We start from the raw sequence: 24,653 nt of genomic DNA, 5'->3' as shown, positions 1-24,653 counted from the left end.
CAAAGGATAACTGAAGCACCATGATGGCCCATAGTGACTCCAGGATGCTCAAGGAAATGTCCATTTAGCTTCATATTGTTGCAGCATTCCAGTGCTGGGAAAAGTACTTCCCAGCCCTGAAATGCTAGGATCATTGCTAATTCACAGTTAGTGAAAGTCTTGACTTTTTCAGACTCTGATTTCAGCAGACAGCAGGGAGTTTCCTCCATAAAGGTCCTATTCATGAACTATTCTAGATATACCCACATCCTAGGATGCTGTGGCTGGTCCTGTGGAAGCAGCTAGAACACCCGCTCTGAGCTGTGAGAAAGCCCAATGTCTTGTGTGCTTTTCTGGATTATTTTCCCTGGGTCTAAATACCTCTGATAAGTACCCCAGAAGGTCAGTGGTCTCTGGTCACACCCTCCACCTCATCACATGATTTCTTGTTCCTATTTTATGCCACCCCCGGCTTCCTTTCCAAGTTCTCTCCTGTCCTTTTCTCCTTGGGCTCAAGGGAAAGGGTGGCTTGTTAAAGTCATAAAGCATCCTTGTAGAACTGAGGCCATCAGCTTTTGGACTTTCAAGGGCCCACACTTTGAGGGCAGGCCTTCTCTGGCCTTTAATTTCTTTGATCCTTTGGAAGGTCCAACTGCTGTTAAATTCATTCCTGAAATTTTCCTGTATGCATCCTGACTGTCTCACTCTAATAGTGGCATCTGGTTTCTGTCCCTTTTGCTGTCACTATAAAATCTTTAATTTTATTTCCTGTTATATCTATAAATGTACTATGTTATATATCAGAATGTTGTTATATATTGTAAGATTGTAATGTTATATATTGTAATAATGTCCCCCTCTCATTTTCTTTGAAAATCATGTTTTGATCATCTTCATAGTTTCCTCCTTCTATATCAGATCTGAAAGCTTTCCTTTATGCTGGGATGAACATGACAATTAAGAGGCAAGTTTGGCTTCTCCAAGGGGAGGGAAGGGATGGTGCACTGATGAAGGAAGGCCAGGCACCAGCTCTGAGCTGCAGCAGGGTGCATTCGTGCTCATCTGCTCTTTGTCTTCTGGCCGTTGGCAGGATTGTCCTTCCCACATTCTTTGCTGTGGGGCGGGGCAGTGAGGCAAGTTCTGGCCACTAGTTGTGAGTGGCATGCTGGGGTTCACTTCCAGGTTGGAGCATTGAGTTTCCACTACTAAGCCCTTCAGAGCTGGCAGGACAGCTGGCTCCAGTCAAGACTGTCAAGCTACTGCATCGTCTTGACAGCCAGAGGGACTGTGACAAGCCCCATCCATGGTAGTTGGTTACTCTTACTGCAACACAACTTGGCCTCTCCTGACTCACATAGAAATGGGTTCTATTCCTACAAAGAGTTGTGCTACATAACAAAAATGTAAACAATGTGCCATTGACTTAGAGCAAATATGAAAATGAAAAGTTTGGTGTATTGGTGGACATGTGCTGTGAGCCTGAATTGTACTTTTGTTATCTTAAGCCACTGAGATTTTGGAGTCATTTGTTTTACTGGCCTACCTGACCAACACTGGGAGATGGGAAGGGCCTGATTGAGGTTGTGTGGAACGGTTTGAATACCAGCGGGGCCTCCCTGGAGCCCCTGCAAGCTCCTTGCCTTGGCAGTCACCTTCTGTGCCGTTGGTGGAGGGCCAGTCCCATGTCCTGCCCTGCTGGGGGCACCTGGTGAGGATTCCCTGTGACCCAGAGACCGAGCAGGCTTGTTTTCTCCTTGGAGTTCTTCTTTGTTTCATTGTCACCTTTTCTGTGTCAGTGTCAGGGCTCTTCAGAGGCAGAGGTGAGAAATTGTGAACTCGGTGTCCCATTTCCCAGCTGTGTTTCTCTGGGGCTTGGCTCTGAACAGAATTAATGAGAAGGTGAAGTTTGTCCTTGTGGCATTGCCCCTAACCTCACCCAGCCTTACCCCCCATTGCTCTCGCCCCTCGCCACCTGTTCTGCAGGCAGCTGTTTGCTTCCCATCCGAATGTATACATTCCTTCACCCCTCTGGGACAGACCTTCCTTCCCATGGGTTTCAGTCTGATGATGGGGTAGATTAACCTCAGTGCATATGCTAATCACAGAGTGCAGGCTGCCTGGGGGGGTTGTCATTCATTTCCCAAGTGGTTATTGAAGTTTCTGGTGCACAGCACTGAACGTATTATTAAGGGAGGGTTTCATGACTAAGGCCTAGCCCTTCCTCTAGGCCCTGGCAGTCCAGTGGGGAAGGAACAGGGCTGGGCAGGCAGGTATTGAGAAGTCTGGTGTAGGGTAATGTGTGTTAGGAACCATGGCCAGGATCCAGGCTGAGTGCCATGGTGGCTGAGAGGGGAGAGTGCTCTGTGCTCTGGAATGGTCAAGGAATGCCAAGTCACTGCGTGGGGGCCTTCGTGTCCCCATCTGTCAAATAAGGAGGGTGGGCTCATTGATTGTTTTTCAGATTGCCTCATGATAAGAATTACCAAGGAGACTTGTTCAACATCAGAGTCCTCAGGCCCCTCCTAGAGTGTGGATGCTGTAAGTCAGGAGTGGGGTTGGGCACCTGCCTCTTTATTTCATGTCTGGCCCAACTCCGCCCCAGGAGATGGGATGCAGGTGTGTAGCTGGGGCAGGCTCTGGAAGGTGTGGGGGACTCAGAGGAGGAACTTCTAGATGCCCAGCTGTGTGTTGGAAAAGCACTACCCCAGCTGGGGCAAGTCACTTGGTAGGGAGATGGCAACATCGTTAAACTAACTGGTTGCTGAATAATTTACCCTCCCAGTGGGGCCAGGGGAGGGATTGCTGAGGGGGGTGCCCTTGGAGGAGGGCTGAGGCAGCCCGGCTGCCCTGCACTGCTTGTGTTCAGCCTTAAATGATAATGCTTCAGGGTGCGGGGATGTTTCTGAGTGAGTTCACTTTGTGATTCCTGAGAACAAACACGGGACTTGGGTCCCCATGAGAGACTAATCAAATGAGCAGCCGCTACCGAGCCGCCCCGTTCCTAGTCGGAAAACCCAGCTAATCAATTCAGCAAGCCCAGCAGGGCGCACGGAGGAGCCTATGCCTCCCCAGTTCTCCAACTTCCTGTGGGTCAGAACTGCCCTTGGCTTGCTAGAATGCTAGAAGGGTACAGGCCCCAGGTCCGAAGGGTCTGATTCAAGAGGCTGGGGGAAGCCAGAGAATTTTCATTTCTAATATGTTGCCAGGTGCCGCGCTGCTGGTCCCAGAATCACACTTTGAAAGCCAATGCCAAATTCTCAGCCCATGTGGGGGTGGTCTCCACAGACTCAGGACCCAGTAACTACCCCCAGCCCACTTAATACTCCAGTTGGAGACCTGTTCCCACCCACCCAGATCAAGAGCACCAAGTAGTGACTGTCAGAGTCACAGCATGAGCCAAAGATGTTAAACACCAAGGCTGTTAGGGAGAGGGAGTGTGCAGTAGTGGTCGGGTTGGGGGCGGGGGGCGTCCAGGGCAGAGGGGCTGTGAGGGCAGCAGACCGGGATTACTGTGCCAGGCGCTGCACACACGTGACCTGGGATGGGCAACATGGCGGCTTCGGTGACTGGGAGGGCCCTCCGGGCTGGCCCAGTGTGGGGCCCCAGGTGGGGAAGCCCAAAGTAGGTCTGGGGCACAGTGCAGGAGCCAGTGGCTGATGCAGTTCCCAGCAGGGGCAGAAGGAGAGAAGGCTTTATAGGGGCCAGCCCATAGAAGGTCCAAAGCACACATCTGGACGTTGACTTAAATTCTGAAAAACAGATTTTTAGTAGTAGCTCACAGCTGGTTATTTGACATGATTTCAAGGCTGCATCTCAGAGATTTCTCTGGCTTTTCTCCTTCCCCACCACTCCGTTTCTCCCCTATAGTCCTTGAAATGTCACTTTTAGAGATAATATCCTTTTTTCAAACTATTACCCTCTCCAAGAGGCTCTGTTTTGAACCAGAAATGCCCACAGAGGAAAGTAATTAACCTTAGCATGTTATGCTAGGTCACCTTAGAGGAGGTTTGTATGGCAGTCTCCTTCTCCAAGAACCAATGGGCAGGGACATAGGACAGGTGAACTTGGGTGAACCTGGGGGATAAGGGGGAGAAGTTAGGCATGTCAGAGCACCACAGTCTCCTGTCAGTGAGGAAGCAAGAGACAGAAGGCATAGGGAAAGCCCTCTGAGGCTGGTCACGAGAATGTTCTTAGGGTGGTGTGGGGCCAGGGAGGCCTGGGTACTGTTGGCATAGAAGGGCACCAGTGTGCTTGGTGGGCTTATGATTGCTCAGCCCAATTTCTTTGGCCCCCATTCACCTTCCTTCCTGTGGAACATTGAAGGCACAGTGTACAGCTGGGTTTCAGATCCAACCCTGATCCACCAGCTTCCTTCTTTCTTGCTTAACAGGCTAGATGGGCTGGAAGTGGTGCAAGATTTGTAGTCAGGAAGCAGGAAATAGCTGTGTTTCTCAAGTCATGTTCCAAATCCATTAGATTCAAATGCACTGAAACCATGTGGGAAGAGAAACTCTATTCTAATTGTATTTGGGGATTATGAGCTGACAAGGAGATCTTGGGTGAGTCCTTGTGCCAGGTGACTAATCACCTCCTTATTTTCCTGTTTCAAAATCAAGTTTTTCCGTATCAGAGGTCTGAAAGTGAGAACAGTGTATATAGTACACTTAAAAGTCCAACAAGAAACTATTATGAGCAAAGTCATGGTGTTCATGCTGAGATTGGTTATGCCAACCTAAAACACAAAGTTTTTAAAAACCAAAACACATTTGTTTAAATGGGACTTGTGGAGACACAGAGTTTTGCCTGCAGGTGTGAATTACACAGGTGTATTCCTAGGCAATCCCACCCTCAGACCATACTTACACAGACTGATGGTACCTGAGAAGCTGGAGATGTCCATGTCCTATTCCCCAGAACTTGTGAATATGTTGCTTTACATGGCACAAGGACCTTTGCAGATATGATTAAGGTTGTAGAGAGAAGATCCTGTTGTTTGAGCCACAAGTTTGTGGTGATTTCAAAACTGTGATCATAGAAAACTAATGAACAGAACAATAAATAAAGAAAACTACTTTTGAAAGAAGGTCGCAGTGCTTAGAGTGGGACTCCCAGCATGTGCACAGGGGAATGGATGCCACTTGCAGTTTAGTGCGAGATGGCACAGACTAGATGCTGTGGAACCTAGCTCACTTCTTGAAGGATATGGGATCCTGGTATGGCCAGGCACTGTGTTATGTGCAGGGGTCTCAAAATGAGGAAAACATGGTCTCTGCCCTGGGATAGGGTGCTTCATGGCAAGTTTTGTAGTATCTCCGCTTCCATTTAAAACTGGCCTCCAGGATTTGTACACTGTGGGTCCTCCTGCCCCCACTAACAGTGGCCTGTTTGGTGTGGCATTTCTAGGTCCTTTACCATCTCGGGCCCCAGCAGATTGGAGTTCCCTCATTCCCCTGCTTGTGGCTACTCAGAACCCACCACCTCTTGAGAAGCTTGGTTTTGCCCTAAACTTTCCTCCTAAATCACCTTTATATCGGCATCAATCCAGTTTCTGCTTTGGGAGGTGTGTTCCTACTTCAGCCTCATGTAACCACATGCTCCCTCATGTAGGAGTTTTTTGTATTAATTTGTTGTCCATCCATCATCTTGACAGGACTGAACATATAATAGGGATTTACTAAAAATCCCTGTTGAATGGAAGCACATATGCAGCTCCTATAGTTTGCATCAGACAGTACCAGGTAGACATTAGAAAGGATATAAAAAAACAAAAAAGACAGAGACTTGGTCTTTGAGCCTTGTTATAAAGAGGACATTTACCATTGCTCTCTCCTGAATTTCCTCTGCCCTTGGGCATTTTATATAGGAGATGAAGGGAAAAACTGATTTCCTTCTGTAGTCCTCCTCCCCTACTGTGTGTTGTCAATATGCTGTTACTCTTCAGTTTGAAGGTGTCACCAAGCAGCTAATAGGTGCTTCTTAAGTCCTGCTGGCCTCCCATCAGCCAGCACCATACCCAGGGCTGCACAGAAAGCCCCCCAGAGCCAGCTGCCTCTCCCTGCCTCCTTCTGTCTCCCCTCCTGTTGCCACCCCATTTCCAGCATCCTCTGACCAGTCTCTCCAGGCTTCCCCTCCCTGCCAAATGTCCTGTGTGTGCTTGAGCAGGGCTGGCAGCAGGTGCAGCCAGGTGACATGTGTGCATGCTGTAACTCTTGGAAACTGGCCCTACCTGAGGGAGTAATCCTGCCCACACCATGTCAGCCTCTGCAGAAGACTCAGAGCAGGGATTTGATTGCATGAGACAGCAGGGTCCCCTAGAAAAAAGCAGCCAGGAACCACTGTCCTTGCTCTGGTGAGAATCCGTGGGACTGTAGGGAAGTGTGGTGGCCCAGGAGGCATGTTTAAGAATCAGGTAGGCTGAGGATTTGAATGAGCTGTATGACCTTGGTTGCATACCCTTTCTAAGCCTCAGTTTCCTCATCTGTAAAACTGGGAGCTGAACTCGGACCTGGCATGCCATCAGGGATGTAGAGTTGGGATTGAATTCTGAACTCAAGCTTGCCTTGTGGTCAGGCCCCTATGGTAATGAATGTCAGCTCTGACCGTTTATAATCCCCTCTGGGAAGACCAGATAGCACAACAGAATGCGGTGCCAGTTCAGGGGAATGGGCACTATGATGACTGACCTGACTTATCCATGGGAGATGCCTGGCTCTTGGTTCTGCAAGGTTTGTGCCATTTTGCCATCTTGGTCCACTTTTTTGCTGTTCCCTGGACCAGACCCAGCAGGGATGAGGTTCTCAGAGGCCCCTTCCTGACAGCTCTCTGCTGGAGTCTTGGGTCTGGCTCATTTGCCCAGCAGGACTGGTAAGCTTGCTGTGCCGTTGTATTGACATGCCCTCCCAGCCTCCGCAAGGCCTCCTCCGCCTCGGGTGTCCATCACCTCACCTCCCTTCCTCAGCAGCCTCCCACACCTGCCACCCAGGCCTCCTCTGTCCCCATTCATTCCCCACCCTTTTTCTTGCCAACCTCAGCATTTTGCAAACCACCTCCCATCTTGGTCTCAAGGTGGCTTTACTGTTTTGTCCTCAGAAGCTTCTCCTTCCTGTAGTTGGCAGCCTAGCCTTTCTCTAAAGGCCACCTTTCAGAACTTCCCACCTCCAAGCTTGAAAACTCTGAAATTCTCTTTCCAACCACAGGGTCCAGGCTCTACCAGTGTCCTCCAGAGATTTAGTGATGTGGTGGGCTCTGTCACACATGGAACACGAAGTTCACATGTTCCAGGGAAACATGTAGGGCTGGTGATAAACAGAGTTGGCCGGGTCAGATAGAAGAGGCTGCCAGCAGCTTGGTGTGCGAAGGCGACAGTACCAGCTTGTTGGTGAGAGCTGGCTCCAACCTGGGAAGGAGGGCAAAGGCAGGGGTTCAGGGCTTTGCAGTGCTTTGCTGATGGCAGTGAGTCGGGACGTGGAATGCTCTCAGATGTTTCTCATCTAGGGATGAGCCTGCATCTGGCCTAGTGCCTCTGGTTTGTTTCCTGTGGGAAGCAGGAAAAAGAAAGCCTAGTTTGGGGAATGATGGCATCTCTTATGGGAAGGAGCAAGGCGAGGGCATATTGAAGCTTGGGGATTGGTTTGGAGAAAGGAGTGATAACAGGGATATATAGAGTCAGGGTTAAATTCTAAATCTGAGCTTGCCTTCTAGTCTGGCCCATGTGCAACTCTGATGGTCTCTAAACACCCCTCTGGGAAAACCAGCCAGGAAAAATAAGCACCAGTCCAAATGAGGGTCAAGAAACAGGCAGGTCCCTTATCTGGAGATTAGGCTGCTGTCACCTCCCCTACCCAGGACATAGATCTCAAAGCAATAGAATCACCTCTGATGAGCGACAATGGATGAAACCAGGCCCCTTATTCCTGAGAACCCCTCTTCCTCACCCTTCCTTGCTTCAAGTTGCACAGTAGAAGCAGGGAAAGCCTCTTTAGGCAGGCGTACCCACCAGGCAGTATGCCCTCTGGGAACCTCACTGTGGGAAGGGGCAGGCAGAAGGGGAGACAAGACCACAGCAGCAGGGACATGCCGCCTGGCACAGCAGAGAGCCTCACAGAGATGGCCGAGGGCCATTAGGACAACGTCACATATTCGGCACCTCAGCCATGCAGGTGCTTTGTGGAACAAAGCTGAGAGAGATATGCACAAACTGTAAGCTGAAGGCACCCCCTGGCCACAGTGCCTGACTCCTTTTCTAGAAAAGCCCACCTCCAGGCCTGTCAGGAACTGGTTTGAAAGGCAGCTTACAGCCCTGAAAGAGGAAACAAGGAAGAAAATGCCAAGCACACCTTGTCATCTTGCAGGAACCAGCTTCTGGAGTCTGATTTTTGCTTTCTGTTTCCTGTTAGAGAGGTGGAGAGGGCTCCAAACCCATCCTGTACAGTGTACACCCGTGGCAGCTTCTTCCTAAGCATCTATCTACAGCCTTCCTATTTTTAACTCCTAATAAGTGTAAGCTTGGGGTTACCCGGGTCTCCTTGTTGCTATAGTGAGAGGTGAGAGCGCCAGCCTTCCAAAGCACTGGACTCTTGGCTTAAAGGAAAAACAGAATTTGGGTTGCTTTATTTTTGGTTTTGACTGAGATTTAATGCACCATTTTCTGGACCTTTCTTGCAGCAAATGGCAGTTTGTGCTCAAAATACATCAAGCCTAAATAACACAGAGTAACTGACACTTTTGGGAAGTAAGCATCTGAGAATATATAGGAGATAAATTTTAAATTACAAAAATGATAAAACTCTATTAAGAACATCTAGAAAATGACAAATAAAAAATACATGTGGTTACATACTATAACATGGCCTTCATGGCTCTGAGCTGTAGTCCTACTCTCAGTTTTCTTAAATGTGCATTTGACAGAGTTGAAGACATAGTGTGCGTATAACTGGTAGTCTGCTTTTCCAGTTACTATGTCATAAGCACGCTTCTGTGTTGCTGCATCATCTCAATAAGCATTATTTTTATTGGTGGGGTAGTGTTACATAATTTCACACTCTCCTACTTTTCCTCTTTAGTGTCTCTTGAATCCAAACTTGGTTTGCATCATGCCATCTTTGTCAAAATTCTACTCCTTCTTTGATTTGGATAACTGGCCTGCCTTGTCCATGTCCCCACTCCCCTGTGTGCACACACACACACATACACACACCAGAATTTCCTCCACTCTACAGCCTTGCTAATCAAAGGGTGGTCCCAAACAGGTGGCACGAGCACCCTCTGGGAGCTTGTTAGAAATGTAGAATCTTAGACCCCACCTGGTACCTACTGAATCAGAACCTGTAGTTTGACAAGATCCTCAGGTTATTCATAAACACATTAAGGATTGAAAAGCACTGATCTGAAACAAACATTCTCCATAGCTCTAGGATAGAACCCACACTCCTGGCCAGGTGCAAATCTGCTGAGTGTAGATCAAACGCAGAGGGGGCAGAGAATGAATAGGAAGGGCTAGGCAGGCGGGACAACCACAGGTGGTGGGCAGCTATGGGCCAGGAACCATAGAGAGGTTGTAGGGTGGGGCAGGGGTGGTCTGTGAAGGAAGTACTTAAAGCCAAATCCATGGAAGATGCAAGATTGAAAACAGTGGGCCAGGTTGGCTAGTAGGGGAAGGAGTGTGGGCTGGGCAGTACCACAGCCAGCCCCAGCTTACTCCCATTTTACAGATGAAGATGCTGAGGCACAGGAAAAAAATTCACTTGCTTGCCCATGGTCACAAGCTAATAGGTGGTGGAGCTGGGATACAAACCCGATTGCAGAGCCTATGCACTTAACCATCCTGCTGTGCAGGGTAGAGTGAAGGGCAGGAGGAAGAAAAGAATCAAATGAAATGAAATGGATTCTTTTTCACTTTATTACATTTAATGTTCACAAGAGCCTTTGGATGTGGGTATTCTTACTCCATGTTATAGATGAGCAGGTCGAGTTGATTTGTACCAGTTAATAACAGCCGAAGCCAGAATTTGAACTGAGAACATTCTGGAAACTGAAGTAATGCTTGTTCCATGTTGCACACTTCATCAGCAGGGTGTGGAGCCAGTCTGCTCTCAGAAAAGCCTCTCTCCTTCCTACCTGCCTCCTGATTTAAAAACCCTACTAAGGCTCAGGGACCCATTCCCCTTGCCAGTTCATGGTGGGGAGAAACACAGGCAAGTCTTAGAAGTTCTCCCTTAATCCTTAAAATTATGAAATACTAAGACTGGACAGTACCCAGCTTTGCATTTATTTCAACTGCATCATTTTACAATTAAGGAAACTGAAGCCCAGAGAGCTCAAGTGACTTATCTGAGGTCACACAGCCAGCTAGTTATAGATCTGGGACTCTAACTCTGGTCTGAGGGCTCCTTTCGTGACGCTGGGCTGCATTTTCACCTGTAGCCCTGGGTGCTGAGCAGTCAGTGCACCACCAGGCTGGTCAGCACCAGGATGCTAGGTCAGCGCAAGCTCAGCCATAAGCATAGGCTGGAGGATGCAGTGGATGAACCTCTACTTAAAATAAAAAACTAATAAAAATAATATCTGCTTGTTGTTAAAAATCCAAGCATTGCAGAAGTGTATCTGGAAACACTTGAAAGCACCCCCTCTCAGCCCTCCCCAGTCCATTCCCCAGGGGTAACCACTTAGTTCTGTCTCCAATGGCGCCTTAATTTTCCTGCCAGTCATTGGGTTTTGTAGGATCCATGCCGCAGCAAGGCTATTTTTAACAAACATCCTAAGCTTCAGGGGGCTGAAGAGAGGGGAAGAAAAAATATTCCATTTGTATATTTTTAATCCGTGCACATTTGAGCCGGCAGTGACTTTCCTGTCCCTGCTGCCAAGGGTTTTGGGCAATTTATTGGACTTTCGGTGCAGGGTAATTCTCTTCCCCTAATGAGGCTGGAAGGCCAGGAAAGGTTCAGGCTATGTTCAGGGGGCTGATGGCTGTCTCAGCTGGCAGCCTCCTGATCCTGCCGCCCCCAGCCCTCTCCCTCTCAGCAGCCTCAACAATCCTGGCTGGGTCTTCCAGGGCTGAGGAGGCCTGGGAACCTGACTCTTTGTGCCAGGCTCATATTTAGAAATGTCTCCAGCCAGAGGTTGGCATCTGTCCCGCCAGGGCTCTGGGCAGGGGCTGCAGTCACATGTGCTGCCTGTGAGTGGGCAGCTTCTGAGTGGGCAATGGCCCACTTTGAATATAAACACACTCCTTTCATGCTGGGGAGCTGGCATCTGAGCCTGTGCTCCTGGACCCGGGGCAGGGGCTGGTGCTGGTAGTGGATGGGCAACGTGGAGAGGGAAGAAGATGTCACAAGGCTTGAGTTGGGCGAAAGGGTGGTGGAGGAGGGATGCCAGCTCCCCCACCCCCCACCCTGGCCTTCCTTGCTTCCTGGACTCCTTCCCCAGTTGCCCAGAGTGCTGCCCCTGCCTGACTGGGGAGCCTGCAGTCCCACGGAGCTGGGGTGCGGTGGATGTTGCCTCCATCTGGACCTCCCTTTCTGCCTTGAGAGTCCTCCAGTCTGTGAAGGGCGATCCAGGAGGCAGTGTGGGGCAGGACGAGAGTGAGGCCTGGATGTGGGGCCACCTGTGGCTGGGTCTCCCTCCACCTCCCTGTCTGAGGAGCCAGCCCCTCAGCCTCTCCGGATTGCCCCTGCAAACGTGGCCCTGGGTGACGTCATTCCCGAAGGCTCTTTCATTGCTGACAGCAAACAATTTCTTGCTCACCCTGCTTCCTTTTCCATGACAGTTCGTGATGATAGATACATTAGACCAACTGATCCCAGGCTTAGTCTTCTGGGTAACAAACATCATGCTTCAGCCCTGGAAAAACTCTCCTCTCTTTTCAAACGATTTCTTTCAGGAGGGGCATTCCCTTTTCATTCATTCATGCCTCAGTTTTGAATGAGTCCCTGTGAAGTGCAGGCCCTGTGCTGTCCACCAGTCCCACGGTAGCTGATGGGCTTTTCGGCTTCCCTTACATCACACCTTTCCACCCCTCTGCAGGCCTGCCCTGGGGACCAAAGTGGCTTGCTCACCAAATGCAGCTTTCTGGAGAGGAGGCTGCCTTCCTGCAGCAGAATCTTCAGAGGATTCCAAATGCAGCAACAGGACTTCCCTTCTACAGCCTGTGCCAAGCCAGTGCCAAGTCTGCAAGCCCCTGGCAGCCCCCACTTTCCCCTGCCCCGTCTTCCTTCCTCTCTCCATATTTCAGGGGAAGAAAGCTCCAAGCAGTGGTCAGGAAGGCTGGGAGAAACATGATAAATAACAATAAATGAATGAATGAAAAGACAGATGAATAAGCAAGTGAGCAAATGAAGGAACAAATGGAAGCTTGGTCTCTGTTCCAAAGGGACCTAAAATTTGGAGGAAAAGAATCCAGCTTGTAGAATGGTAGCATTGTAGAATGGCTGGGACCAAAGGGGATGCTAAGAGTTGGACTCACCCCCTCTTTTCATGGGGAAGGAAAGCAGGCTCAGAGGCAGGCGGGGTGGCCAGGGCCATGCCTACGCAGACCGTGGAGGTCAGACGGTGGTGAAATTGCCTGGGGTGAGGGAGATTTGGAATCGAACACACGGCTGCCCTACTTTCCCTCTGATGCTGCCCTAAGTGTCCCTTGTCCTTGGAAAAAATTGCCTTTTCATATGGATGGGAGTGGACGGAGCAATTTTTCTTTGAGGGTTAATTGTTTTGCTGACAGCACAGATAATTAGGAATGAGAATCCTGGAGTGAGGGCGACAGCACCATCTGCTGTGAATATGTTTCAACCCCACCTTGCAGGAGGGCTCTGAAGCGATCCTGTTCCCACCCTTTCCATCCTCAGCAAAAATTTATGAGCTTTAGCTGGTTTCTTCTGGAGCTACAGCCACCAGGTGACCATGCAGCCAGAGGGATGCACCGGTGACTGCCTTCTAAAGGCTGCAGCTTGTCTCCCTCCCCCTTGGCATCCAGCACACACACAGTAGGCCTAAGAGCCCTGTGGTTGAAGGAGGACCCACTTGGCTGCAGGGACACAGCGCTAATGCCAAGGGAGTGATTTTCTGTTCTTCCCGTAGCCTGGTGTTTTGAGGTCTGGTCGGTGTTAACTGGAGGGGAGCGTGTGAGTCTGCACTGAGCTACATGGCTGCCACTGGTGTTTGGGTCACTTTCCTGCCTAACTCCATGGATTTGCCATCTGTCCCGGGTTTCCGGGCCTTTGGCCTGTGCTGCTTGTTCTGGAAGGAGCTTGAGCCTGCCTTCTTCGGCTAGGTAGGAATTTCCAAGTTGTGACCTCTTCGGAGTCAATAGAAGCAGAGCAGCTGTGGAATCAAGCAGAGAATCCCTTTGTCCAGGAGCGACCAAGATCTTTCTCATATGGGTAGAACATTTTTTTTATTACTTAGGAATATATCACATATACAAAAGAACATGTATATGTATATATGCTTTTTAAAGGTAATAATAATTGCTTTATTGTTTCAAAGGGGCTTCAAACCCCCAATGCTGCCTTGGAGTCCAGACCCCAGGAAGCTCAAGGGCAGCACAGCTGCTTCATCCGCCACCCCGCAAGCTTTGGCTGTTTAATCACAGGCAATTTCCTCTTTGCCTGAGCTGCTGCTCTTGTTAGCTAGGAGCCTCCACATTCCTGTCTTCCCTATTTATCATCTGTCCTCTCTGCGCTTTCTCCTTCTAGACCCTCCTGTAGGGAAGACACCTAAGGCCTGATTGCTCTCCTCTCCTCTCCACCCTCCCATAGTAGGCCAAACATGCCTCTGCCCCATGCCCCTTCCCTCTCGTACTGACACCGCCCTCCCCCCATCACCTTGTGACATGAAATTAACCTAGGACCAGGGAACTTGCTGGAAGGAATGATAATTGGGAGTCAGGAATTCCAGTTTGGGTCCTTCCACTAACTTACTGTGTAACCTTTTGTGAGATTCTCAACCCCTCTGTGCTGTTTCTTCATCTATGTTTAAAATACTTCTTTATATTGCTACTCTGAGACCAAATAGGTCTAATGGGTGCAAAAGCATCTTGAAGGGTATCAATCATTATGGTGTTGTAAGACATATCATCATGCTTACACACTCCACAGGACCTCACATCTCTGCCTTCCTTTGCCACTCTCCTTCCTGTCCATGTGCTTCCCTTTACCTCCAAGTGCTGGGTGCCCTGGTGGACACTCTCCACCTGCCACAGCCCCTTCTCAGCAGTGGGCCCACCGAGGCTCAGAGGAGCTCAAGGTTGGGGTAGAGCTCAGGGTTACAGCCTTCAGGGCAGCAGGAACAGGAGCAGGAGTTGAACAAGGACCCACTGGGCTGACTGGGACACACCACTAACACCAGGGGAATGATTTTCTATTCTCCTGGCAGCCTGATGTTTTGAGGTCTGGTCCATTGTTAATGGGAGGTGGACTTGTGGGTTGCACTGAGCTACATGCAGGAGCCACAGGCCACGACTGGTCAGTCGGAGATGCAGGATTGTGGCCGGCGTGGACCCAACCTCCAGAGATGCACGGACCCTCATGCTGGGCAGGGATATTCCCTACAGTGTGAGCCACAGCCTTGGCTTTGAGATGTGGCAACTCAGGCTAGCCATTGTCTGTCCCTTACCCCATGAATTTGCATCTCTACTCTGGTCTCTCACTCTGAGCTTAAGGGCAGTGAAAGGAGGTTCATCATCAGCTACAGGTGGGAGGCCTTCCTGGAGCCCCCAAACCACAGCCCACTGGAAACCTTGCCCCAGGGTCCTGGCTATATGAGTTGAGGAATGTACCCAGTAGGCATGGCTTTGTTCTTTGTGCACCACATTGGTGGAGGGGGAGCACCAGTTCCTTCCTCTTCCTCAGGTGGCGAGGTTCTGTTGGTGGGTATGAGCAGAACTCTGAATGGCAGGTAGGATGAGTAACCGAAGGTGGGTCTTTCAGGCCGATAAAACAAAATATGCACAGGCAAGAAAACAGGAATGAAGGGTGTGTGTGTTTATGTATATGTGCACTGAGGCCTAGGGGCAGAGTTGGTGACAATGGTGGGACATTGGCAATGAAGACCCTGGCTGAAGTAAAGTCTGTATAGTCACCAGGAATTACAGGACCTAATAATACAAAGCAATAAGAGGATAACTGGAAAGTTCTAGAACAGTTAAAATGTGGACATGTGTCTCTGGCCCTGGTTGGTGACAGAGGCCTCTGTTCTTCCTATAGATCCCCTCTGAAGCTACTGGGAGCTCAGAAGGTGTCACCACCCCTGAGGAGTGGGCCGGCCCCAGGAGAGCAAGAAGGGATGATGTGGAGCCCACCCAGGGCCTGAGCTGTGAGCATAACCCACAGTCTGTTGGATTTGACACCTCCAAGTCAGGGGTCTGCACTACTAGGCAGACTCTAGAAGAATTGATGCTTTGGCCCCCACCAACATGTACATGGTGTAATGACAGGTAATGAACCTGAGGCTCAGCTATCCTCTCTGACTGATATGGCAGGTAGGAGAATATATCAGCCTGTGGTAGACATAAAGTGTCAACACTTGGGAAGATAACTATGCAAACAAAGCACCGTAAGGCCTGATAAGATGATAGATGGATGCTTTATAGTTATTAGTTTCTGCCCCATGTGCTTGCTTCCAGAGCCAAGCACTGGAAGATTTAGCATCAGGTGGGTTCACTTCCTATGCCTTATGGGAAGGCCTGATGCCTTTATGGATGTAGCCCCTTTGTTTGAAGAACTCAGGGTAACAAATCAAGAAGTCATTATTTCCCATCAGTAACTTTGGAAAGCAAGGAGTTGAACCCAGTGGGCAAACAGGCAGCAGGGGTGCAAGAGTACCTTCCTGTATCCATCATAGAGGCTACATGGGAGGGGTAGACCTGGGGAGCTTGCTGCTTGGGAAGCCTTCTAGATTGATTCAAATTTCTCCAATGGTAGGGTGAGGTGATGGACTGGTATTTCTTGTGAAAAAGGAAGATGGGACTTTGTGGCTCCCTCCATCCCTCCAAGGGTGTCAGGGCAAGTAGCAGATGATCAAGGGTGGCTGGGGGAGGTCATGCGTGGAGTTCTGCAGAGCACAGGAGAGGACTGGTAGACATGCTGGGTCTAGCAGTTGATCTGGGGAAATTGGCCAAGGCAGGGAGCACTGAGCAGGTCCCCAGAGCCTTCAAGGCGGGGCCCTGAGGTTAGAAGGGCAGGGGGTCAGTGGGACTGGGGACCCCAACAGCGATCTCTGATCTGAGGGAGGACCTGTCCCCTTGGTTGTCTGGTCTTCACTGTGTGAGAAGGGTACCACTCTGGTGGCTTCCTCCATGGGGGAAAAGGCAGACTGGGGCAGAAGCAAAAACAGCTTGGAGCCTTGGGAAACTGACCAGGGCAGGGGGAGAAAGGCCAATGGTCTGGGGCAGGAGCCCTGAGGGGGTGTGGCAAATTCCATTCCAGTGCAGTCCAGTGTCAGGGTCCACAAGGCCGAGCCAAGGGGCTGGGAGGGGCAGGGCATTAAGACTTCTGGGTGGCCTTATTCTAAATCAGGCAGAAAGACTAAGGCAATGAAGGAATTTAGAAAGCTGAGCCCACCTCTAAGAAATGAATCACCCATAAGTACTAGGTGGACCCAGGAAATGGAAGTGGGGTAGAGTTCCAGGGACTCCAGCAAAGATAGTCAGGGTACTGGTTATACCTGGAGGGGCTTTTCTAGGAAAATGGCATCTCTGTAGGTGCCTGTGGCTATGCCCCTGGCCATCAAGGATGCCAGTGTACTGGCCCTAGGCTATTTGCAGACCCCATTTCTCAGTGGGGAAGGTGGTCTGGGAGGTAATGGGGGCAGGTAGAGGCAGAGAAGGTCCAGCCCTATAGGTAGGTGCATGAGGACTTTCATCATGTATGTGGCCTCAGGAAAGTAAGGGGCAATATATTTCCTGAATAAGACAAGAAAGAACAAAGATCAGATCTGTCAGAAAGTTCTTAATGAATCTTAACCAACATTTACTAAGTACCTGTTGTGCGCTGGGCCCTGTGCTAGGAGTGATGCATGAGGCACATCTACCCCAGGGGAGGGAGTGGGAGGCAGAGGAAGAAGCATGGGAGAAGAGACAGGTCCCAAACCATGGGAGAATGGGCTTCTGTCTTTAAAACAGGATCATACTGTCTCACTTACAGGCTGGTTGGAAGAATAAAATAAAATAAAACACGCAAAAACACTTAGCTCAGCAATTAGCACCATAGTAAATGATCAGTACATTGAGTTTACTTCTATTATTCTACTCTTGGAGGAGCTCATACTCTGGCAGGGTGGGAGCGAGGAAGGTTGGGAGAAACGCACCCTAGGTCCTGGGGCTTCCAATTGCTGATAGGGTTTGAGGCCTGGGCTTTGCAAACCTTGTTATCAGAATTCCTCTGGCCATGGAAAATGTGGTTCAAGGTGGATCCAAATGCTCAGAAGTGGTGCCTGCACTTGGGAGTTACTTCGGCAGTTGCTGGGCCCAGGGGTGCTCTATGGGCACTGAGTAGGCTGAAGGGCGGGAGAGGTGGGTCCAGGAATTCACAGAAAAGTTCCTCAGGGAGGACACTGTTGGAAGGTTTGGGAAGCCTTGCCTCCTCACTTCGGGTGCTGTTCTTGGGAGTGGGGCAGGGTGAGGTGGGTACAGAAACCAAGGCAGGGCCTGGGACCAGAGCAGGGCTGCCCAGGAGAGACTGAGCAGGAGCCCAGGTGGAAGTCACACACGGGACTTCTAATTTTCTAAGAGCACATCGAAAAAGGTAAACATAAGCAAGTCAAATTAATTATAATAGCGTGTTTCATTTAACTCTACATGTCCAAAGGATTATCATTTCAACATATAATCAATATACAAATATTAATGAGATCTTTTTACATTCTTTTTTCATATAAAGTCTTTGAAGTCCAGAGTGTATTTGATGCTTACGGTACATCTCAGTTTGGTCTAGTCACATTTCAAGTGCCCTATAGCCACATGTGGCTTGTGGCTTCTGTACTGAACACCTTGGGTCTAGAATCTAGACTGTCTTGCTGAAGGGGTGCCTAGAGGCCAGGTGTATCTTGAGCTAAGCAACGGGATTTACTGTTATGTCTTCTCATGGCACATCTGTAATGAATTCCCAGGGAAATTGGCTTGAATTGTCAGAGACGTCTTGAATCATTTGTTCTAGATGGTGACTTAAATTCTCTGGTACCAGCCCTGACCATGGGTGTCCCCACTTGAGCTTGGGGAGACCCACCACTTGCTGCTTCTAGGGCTGATCTCAGGCAATTCCTAGAGCTCTCTGAACTTCAGAAGCTTGGTTGAAAATAGCACTAATAATTTCTATCTTGCTGAGTACCTTTGAGCACTAGATAAAATAATGATAATTAGTGACATTTGATGTCAAGAAACAATCCCTTTTATTTTCTTAAATCAAATGAAAAACTATTTGAATTCCTGTATTGGCTAAATTTGGCCAAAGTTTCCTTGCAGAAAAGTTTACTATAGTTCTGTCTCTACCCTCTGTTATGTGAGAATGGTGGGACTTTGCAGGTCTGGACAAATGGAGAAGGGAAGGCCGGGACCTTGGCCTATGGTGGGGGTGGCTGCCTGTGGCCCCTCCTTATCCAGACGTGCCTGGTCATCTGGACGAGGCAGGCCCTGTAGGCAACTTGTGCCCTGTGTCAGCTCTGCCATAGGGAATGTTGGGGTCCGCAGGCCTTCATCTCTAGGGTGTGGATACCACCAAGACACTATGTTCCAGCAGAGTGAGGGCTGCTGGCCACTCCAGGGCCCGCTGTCTAAACCATCTCAAGTGTCTTGAAACCCAGCCCAAGGATTCTACTCCAAAAGCTGCATGTCCCACAACCCCTCTCTATCCTGTCTCCCAGCGTTAGCCTTTGAAACAAAGGCCCACCTCTACTTTGCCATGCCCCTTACCTTTCCCCAGCCATAAAAATACAGGTAACTCCTGCTTAAAGCCCTTTTTCACAGAATCTGGCTGCTCTTTTTGGGGGTGGAGAGTGTAATTTTTATCATTTTGTAAGTGATGTCTGCTCCAGGCACTGGCCCCAACAACAGCAGAAAACAAATTGCTACATACGTTTATTAACATAGCGTCCTGGTCCATGTAGCTGGCACGGGGTTGACATGCTACAGAATCAAGTTCCTCTATGCCCAGCTCCAACTGAAGAATGGATTAGATAATGCTCTCTTTTGGGGGTTTTCTGAGACTCAAATGAGATAGTGGATCTGAAAGACCTTTATAAAGTTATCAGATGTTATTGAGACTGTTAATTTTTACCTGGGGTGTTTTCTCTCCCATGAGCTGGGTATTTCTAAAGGTGCCCTTCCACTCGGCATCACATGGCAGGTGGAGCCACCGAGCACTGTCCTTGCCAGCAGGCTCGGCTGAGTGCTCCTGCCGGTGCTCCTCCCCACAGGGCCAGCGCCCTGGATGGACCCTTGCCTCACGTTCTCCAGAAGAGGGGAAGGACCTGTGAGTCAGTGGCAGTGGTAGGTTTCCCTGACGTTTTTATTTTCCTCCAGCCTATTGTGGGGGTTTGTACCTAGTTCCCCTGAGTTTGGGATCTACCCCAATTAACATCAGAGTTGGCAATCCACCCCACCTGGGGCTACAGGAAGCGAGGCATGCGTCTGAGGAAGTTGCATGGCCCTCTGCACCCACCTGGGTGGGTTTGGTAAGGTTTCTGTGATAGAGCTGGAGGTTTGAAGAGTGTCTGCAGGTGGATCCCACGTCCTCTGGGCCTAGTATGGAGGGTGCAGGTTGGTGACATGAGGAGTAACTGGGTGTCAGCTGTGCAGGAATCAATGCAGAGTCCACAGAACGAACGGGAGTTCTCCAGGCCTGGGGACCAAGATGGCATTTTGAAGGTTGGGTCAGCATTTGTCCGTGTGTGTTTGGGTCAGAGGTCCTTCAGTGCTCACCATAGCGGCCATGGGTCCCTGTGTTGTGGCCCCTGTAGAAAGAAGGCTCTGCCCCCGGGAGCAGCTGGATCCTGCTTCCTGGTCTCTTCTAGGGCCTGTGCTCTCAAGGCTGTCACAAATCCTAAAATGTCCTCTGAACCAGTGTTACTACAACTTAACATCTATTTTAAAAGGTGATCTGTGGCACTTTTGTGGGACAGTAGGGAGGGCATTTCACAAAATCAAGCACATTTAGCTACAGATGCAGTCCCGGCTCTTTCTGACTTCTCTGTGTGACCCTATGCAGTTCTCTCAACTCCCCCAGGCCATAGTGTCGCATCTGTTAAATGGGCATAAGGAAGTGTGCCGCAGTGATTCAACCCTGTTGTCATGTAGGCATGCATTCAAAAAGTAGGAGGCGCTGAGATTCTTCATCACCAAAGATTTGAGAGTATTACAGCCATGCCCTTTTCCTTGCCAAGTCCAGCAGAGTGTAATTCTATTCTTCAAAGTTAGTCTTATTGCTTCCTGGGCGCCTTCAAAGAGCAGCTTCTGATATATCACCTTAAAATTTTGCAGCAGGGTGAGGCAGAAAGCCACGTTGCCCTTGACTGACAACCTTCATATAAGTATTTAACAATTTTAATTTTTCATGATTCCACTGATAAAAATAGTACCTAACTAAAAACAAATACATTTGTATTTTCTATCTCCTTAATTAGTTCTTAATTTGGGGGTTCTTATTAGCTTAAAATCATCTTGCTGAAATGGTCCTTGGATGATAAAAAAATGTGAAAACCACAATCAATTCCAGAGAGATCTTACTATTTAATTATGCTGATTGGAGCACTAGAGACCCCTGGCAAAACGAACCTCTCAGAATAAGCTTGATTTGTGTAATTTGGTTTTTAAAAATTTTGGATGCATATTTATCATGTTCAACTATGTGTTCTTGTTCTCCTTGAGATTCTGACTCATCTCCTAAGATGTGGGTGGAAGAATCCACAGGCTTTTGCGACTCTGGGACTCTAGCTAAGCCCATGGAGTTGCCGATAGGGTCTGGCCTGGAGGGAACACTGGATTCCCCAGCTTGTCTGGTCATTTAAAAATCTTTTCTTTAAGAACAAAAATGGAAAGGTAAAAGGTCACCCAGGGATAGCATAGGAAAGGACCGGCAGATAGAGCTTGATTTTGGATCTCGATAGTAGGAGAGAGTTTTCCATGAAATCCCAGAAAAAAAGGCAAATACTGGGTGAAATGTGTATCTAGAACTAAATTCTAGAAGGAGATATAATTTTACAGACCGTAGGCAGACCTGCTTGCTCAAAAAGATATGTCCAAATCCATCATCCAAACCCAAGAATCAATATTAGCTTTGCTAAAACTTGGGCAACCAGATGTAGTGTAATGGGAAGGAAACAACACTACCCATGACATCTTCCTGTCATAGAGCTGAATGGAAAAGTGCTCAAGCCTGTAAATCTAACTTCCACTTTATACAGGAACTAGAGGAACATGGGAAACACCACCACAGGGAAGCCATCACCAAATCTAGACCAAGAGAGTCTCCTCAAGACGAATGCTCTAATTTCGCCAGCAGGATGTTGAGGGGAAATAGTGGGGGTGTAGAGGAAGTTGCTATAGACTGACAGAGCCTTAGAGACATAACAACTAAATGCACTCTGTGGGCCTGGTTTGAATCCTGATTCAAGCCTACCTGCTATAGAAGGACCCATCTGAGAGATTCAAGGAGGTTAGATACAGGCTGGGAGTTGGACATTCGAGAATTATTATTAACTTTTTTAGTGTGTGTAATATTGTGGCAGGGTCATATACTGAACGTATTTATAGATGACATGATATGTCTAGGATTTTCTTTAAAATATTTCAGATAAAAAAATGAAGCAAAAGCAGAGTGTTCAGTATTCTTGAAGCTGGTTTGGTGATTGGTGATGGGTACCTGGGCATTCATAACGCTCTTCTATTTTGTGTACATTTGAAAAGTTCAACAGTAAAAGTAAAATAAGAAGAAGAGGAGGAAAAGGAAGAGTAAAAGAAATGTTTATACTGGTTGGCTGAGCCCTGAAATTTCCCCATTAGAGCTTTATTCACCTAGCTTAAATCCTTCTTCATCCATAATGCATAGCTTCTCCTGGGAGTGTGATTTACCCTTTAGGAAGGTAACAGTGGGACAGTAGAACATTTCCCCAGCACAGGATACTGTAGGTGTCTCATGCAAAAGGGTTCCAGGTAAGGTAAGTTTGGAGAAAGTTGCATTGAATTAAGTCAAACAGGTTTCTTCAGATCCTTGGTTATGCTAACAATATATGCTGTGCATCTTGGGTGGGGGTGGCTATATCAATACAGTGGTCCCCCAAATTATTTGCCTATGCCTCCTGCCCCTCCAAGGAAAATCAGAGCAAAGTCAGAAACCTGGGTTCCAGAACTGTTTCTATTTGCTAACTAGTCATTGATCAATTGCTGAAACTTTCTGAACCTCAATTTTCTTATCTGTGAAATGAGCTTAATATCGTCTTTCACTTACTTTATGGGAATATGGGAAAGGGCTCCATATAGTATAAAGCCCAAGACTAAAGGTTAAATGATGTGATTATTATTTGGAGCCATTTTCTGAAACTCAGTCCATAACCGTTTGCTTGGAGACTCATGGCTCTGTATGCAGGGTGTAGTACACATCACCTGAAGTATGGACCATTGTGGGTGTCACACCCTAAAAAAGTCAGAGCTGATAAAAACAAGTTTGCTGCCCCTTGAGAGCTCATGGTGGAATTGGGGAGGCAATAAGAATGAACTGTGATAGCAACCAGCCAAGCTATCTAGCCCTAGGGATACATGAAAGGTTCAGGTTCAGACACAGAGGGGATCACTCTCGACTGGGGTGGTGGCACCTGGAGAAGGTGGCACCTGACCTGGGCCTTGAAGCCTGGGAGGGGTTTGGATGGGCCATTCCTTTGTTGTTATGGATCACTCCGTTGGAATACTTCCCTGTCTCTGGCCTCCACACGCCCACATTCTGCAGCTGAGCACATAAACCGTGTTTGGATTAAAGTATTATCTGACTTGGGGGCCCAAGTCCTCCTATCCTGAACTGGGGTAGATGTTCTCCCGCCCAGCCGTCCCTGCCACTCCCGTCCTCTCCTTCACTCTGTCTCCACCCCTTGTTTCTGTCTTCGCACTAGAGCTTAGAGAAGCTGGGATTACTCATCCCATCCACACTCACTCATTCCTGCCCTCTCTTTTAATTTAAAAGAAAAAAAAAGAGGATAAACCACAGAAACAGAGCAATAAATTATGACTCAGAGACACCCAAGTCTTCATGTGGAAATGTTTATCATCAACAAATCATCCCTGAGGGCAGCAGGAGAAGACAACCTGAGTGGAAATCTTGGAGAAGGTGGACAGCAGTTTAAGTAGAGGTGAAGGGATCTGAGGCACCCCTGGGAGCTGGCCTGGTATCTTGGGTGCAGAGAGCTGGGTGGGCGGCAGCTCTGACTTCTCTCTGGGGTCTGCCTGGGGTTATTCAGGATGTGCACAGCAGGCAAGGGTGCTTGCTAGCTGAGGGTCCATGCTGTCCTTTCATTTGCCTGCAGAAACGAAGGAAAAGACCCTAGAAAAGAACAGGGCTGTGGTGAGTGCTTCAGGTGAGTATGGGGGGGCCTGGCTCTGTGCCACATGCAGGACATTGCCCTGTCCTGGAGAGTCCTGCCTAGACAGAGCTCAACCCACTCCTGGCATGTTTCAAGGCTCAGAAGGCTACTGTTAGTGCTGACATTTTGGGAAAGGACTTACCCAGGGCCTGGCATGAAGCTGGCCCCTACGGTGGCTTTCACAGCAACCATGGAACTCAGCTTTGGGGCAGAGGGCCCTGCTGTTGACTTCTGGCTCTGCCAGTTGGGCCGGTGACTTGGCTTCTTGAGCCTCAGTGTCCTCAAGTGTAAGGTGGGGTAACCATGTCTCTGCCAGGATGGTTCAGAGGGAGAAAGGAAAAGATCCAGAGAGTTCTTGGCCCCCATGGGATTTCAGTGACAATTTTCATCTCTTTCTTTTGCTTCTGAGAAGTAATAAGACACGTGACAAGTTGCCCCAAGCCTCAGTTTCTTTATCTATTAAATGGAAATAATTAGATTATATGAAGAAAAGAGAGTTTAATGGGTAATATATGTAAAAACACTTTAAGAAGTATGAACAGCCAAACATTAAAAAAATGTATCCATGAGTACTCACACATACAAACCCACACATACAAACAGTGCTTAGAGGAAGAAATCACAGAGTAGCAAAATGTGTCCAAGCATGGTGCAGGCGGTCCCGGAGGGAGAGGTATAGATCAGGACTCTAGATTCCCTTCTGTTGTGCTTTTTGGCTGTTCCATCTTCCCAGTGGCTGTTGGTCCACTTTTCTGGACCCTGCTGCTCCCGATAGAGTGTAGGAGAAGCACGTGGGGCCAGCCCCAGCAGGTCTTGGTGTCCAGCTTCCTGAAACTGTCCTGTGTGACCCCAAGTAAGTCATATAACTGCTTCCTCAGAAATGGAAATGAAGGTTAAAAACTGCCCATCACAGGACATCAACAGGATCCAACTGGAGGGTGAGTTAAAGCTTTTCTAAGTTGTAAGGTGGTGACCAAAAAAAAGATGTCACCATTCTTTTAACTGTCAGCCAGGTCTTCTGAGCTCAGTGGAACAGAAGATTTAATAATGCTTCTTAATTGATTAATATGCATCCTGCCATTTCAGCTGCTATTGGGGTGATGGAAGCAATTATTTTATGT

The 24,653-nt window shown here is 48.6% G+C and overlaps 1 protein-coding gene across 3 annotated transcripts in view; it reads left to right on the top strand.

Annotated features, from left to right (window-relative positions):
- ZBTB7C (zinc finger and BTB domain containing 7C) overlaps window positions 1–24,653 on the top strand; it is a 336,858-nt gene that overhangs the window by 43,404 nt on the left and 268,801 nt on the right. For 2 of the 3 annotated variants that reach the window (XM_036918638.2, XM_057504159.1), the window contains exon 2: window positions 15,177–15,406. The exons of the other annotated variant lie outside the window; for it this stretch is intronic. The gene's annotated coding sequence lies outside the window, so the exon portion shown is untranslated. The remainder of the gene's footprint in view (window positions 1–15,176; window positions 15,407–24,653) is intronic. 3 annotated transcript variants of the gene reach the window in all.

Source organism: Manis pentadactyla, chromosome 6 (assembly GCF_030020395.1).
Source record: "Manis pentadactyla isolate mManPen7 chromosome 6, mManPen7.hap1, whole genome shotgun sequence".
NCBI lineage: Eukaryota > Metazoa > Chordata > Mammalia > Pholidota > Manidae > Manis > Manis pentadactyla.
The sequence above is the reverse complement of the archived record's forward strand: the minus strand, read 5'-3'. Positions and strand labels throughout refer to the sequence as shown.